The following is a 2495-nucleotide window of genomic DNA, read 5'->3' as shown; positions in this document are numbered from 1 at the left end:
GGTTGCTATGAGTTGGTACCGACTCGATGGCACTTAACAACAACAAAAATAAATAAATGACCCAGTGGAAAGACAGATAAGTAGAACAAATCAATGGAAGAAAGAATCAGCAAAATTGAGAACAAAACTTTTCATAGTAATTTGTTTGAGGAACATTCAGAAAAAAAAGAAGGAAGAAAGCCTAAATGGAACACCATATAGAGGGATAATTTACATTCAATAGTAACTCTAGACGATAAGGAGAAAAAAAAATACAGAGACAATTTTTGAAAACATATTGATAGGCAACTTGTCATGGAAGAGGAGAAGGTTTACATCCAAGAATATCAACAAACTCCATAATGGATTGATTCCAAAAGAAATTCAATAAGACAGATGGCATAATCAAATTTTTGAGAAGAATCAAATATTGAAGAAATAATTCTGAGAGCAGTTTGTGAAAAAATGAAATATCACTTACAAAAGGACAACAATGAGTCTACAGGGTACTAGAGATGTTAAACTGTAAAGGACAACAACTTTGAAACAAAAGTGGGAATGTTATGCTTATAGAACTTCTATATGGAGAGAAAGTCAAGGCAATGTCAAGATAGATGTTTTAAATTCTGGAAGATGAAAACAAACTTCAAGTAACCACTAAGAAAATGAGTAAATTTACATACCAAAATAAAGAAGAGAATCAGAAATGCTCAGTAAACCCAAATAACAAAAATGACTGATAGCAAAATAAAATCCATACACAAAAATAATGCAGCACAGAAATTTAGAGGAACAAACTCAAATTTCTAAAACAGTTCAAACTTACTAGACTGATAAAGACTAGAGCAATTGCAGAGGCAGACTGTTTAACTTGGAATGGAAGCCACTCTCAGAGGCCACCTTTCAGCCAAATAATACATTATCTTAGAAAATAAACAAAATCTCACATGGGAATTGTGCTCCTTTAAACAATCAATTAGACCAGAGAGTCAATGTTTATCCCAAAGTAAAGATAAGATGACAAAGAGAGGCAGGGAAGCTAGATAAATGGAAACAGAATAAACAGAATGAAAATAGTGAGAATATTGACACATTACAAAAATGACAATCAATTGGAAAATGGGAACCTAATTTTTGGTGTAAATTTTAACCTAAATTACTATGAAATATTTTTAAAAATATATATTTTAAAAGGTAAGTGATATCCTCAACACTCTCTCACATCTGTTTTCTGTACCTGCCTCTGGTCATGAACATCCAACTTCCCATTGTGCTTCCCCATGGCCAATAACAACTCTTGACTCCTGGTATCCTCCTTGGCTCTGCAAGTTCAAGGTCTTTTTTGAACCTTAAGTTTATTCTGCATCCTCCTTTCTCTTTTGCTTTCATCCTACGTATGCTTAAAACAATATTATTTGGCACAGGAAAGGAATAGAGAATTGTTAGGTGGCAGAGAAGTGATGTCTTGTGTTTATCTTATATACAACTAACTGATTGATGGATAAGACACCTACCTATCAGTGGTCAAGATAAATTACTTCCAGGAGCCATCCTGGTGAGTTGAGAGAACATGTCTTGACAGTTGGTTTGGTGGTGTCTTAAGCTGGGTTCTCTACAAAAGCAAAAAAAGTGAAGCTTATGCTGATATGAAGTGAGGGAGATGAGATGCACAAGAACAGCCATATTTGCAGATAGTACCCATTTGGCCTGGCTTCAATGGCTGGACGATCAGAACTCGACTAGAGGATGAAAGAAGGGAAAAAAAGAGGAATCTGCTACAGTTTGATGAACTTAACCTATACTATGGATGTAGTAGCTCAAAAGAGGGAACAAATCTTTACAGCGAGGATCATTCCCACCCTCTCAGTACACAGGGTTTACAGGGATGGGCAACTTAGGCATTGGCTACCCAAAATAGGGGGGGCTACAAAAGCAAGAAGTGACTGGCTTACAAGCTTTTAAGAGGGAGCCTAGTTTCAGAGGGTGTGGGGGAAGGTAGAATCTCCACTGAGTGGTTTCCAACCTGTCTGGACCGGGCTGGTGAAAGGAGATGGGGATAAGACTCTTGTGGGTCAATAGTGAATAATTGTCATCAGTATTGATTGTGAATGTTGCAAATGTAAAGGTAGATGTTTTGTAACAAAAGGAGAGGGATTGGTTGATCTTGCAGTACAGGAGTGGAGGACTCTGGGACCATCAAGGGCGAAGGGTGGATTGCCCTATCCAGAGAAGCAGTGATGACAGAGATGGAGGCAGAGACAATGCCATGGAGAGACGGAGTGGCTGGGAACTCTGGACTCAGGGAAGGAGAGGGGCTATGTGCTGGCGACCGAGGTGCAGGCTTGCAGGGTGTATCCATTGGTTGTTTGAATGGTTATATATTCCTGAGTGCTTTGGTATACATCCAAACAACAACAACAAAAACCAGAAGGAATGGAAGCAAATGCTGTTGAATGATAATGCATGGAAGGGATTGTAATCATTGCAACGAATGATTCTCCCCATGTAAACTGTCA

The sequence above is a fragment of the Chrysochloris asiatica genome, unplaced genomic scaffold (genome assembly GCF_000296735.1).
Source record: "Chrysochloris asiatica unplaced genomic scaffold, ChrAsi1.0 scaffold00071, whole genome shotgun sequence".
Lineage (NCBI taxonomy): Eukaryota > Metazoa > Chordata > Mammalia > Afrosoricida > Chrysochloridae > Chrysochloris > Chrysochloris asiatica.
The sequence above is the reverse complement of the archived record's forward strand: the minus strand, read 5'-3'. Positions refer to the sequence as shown.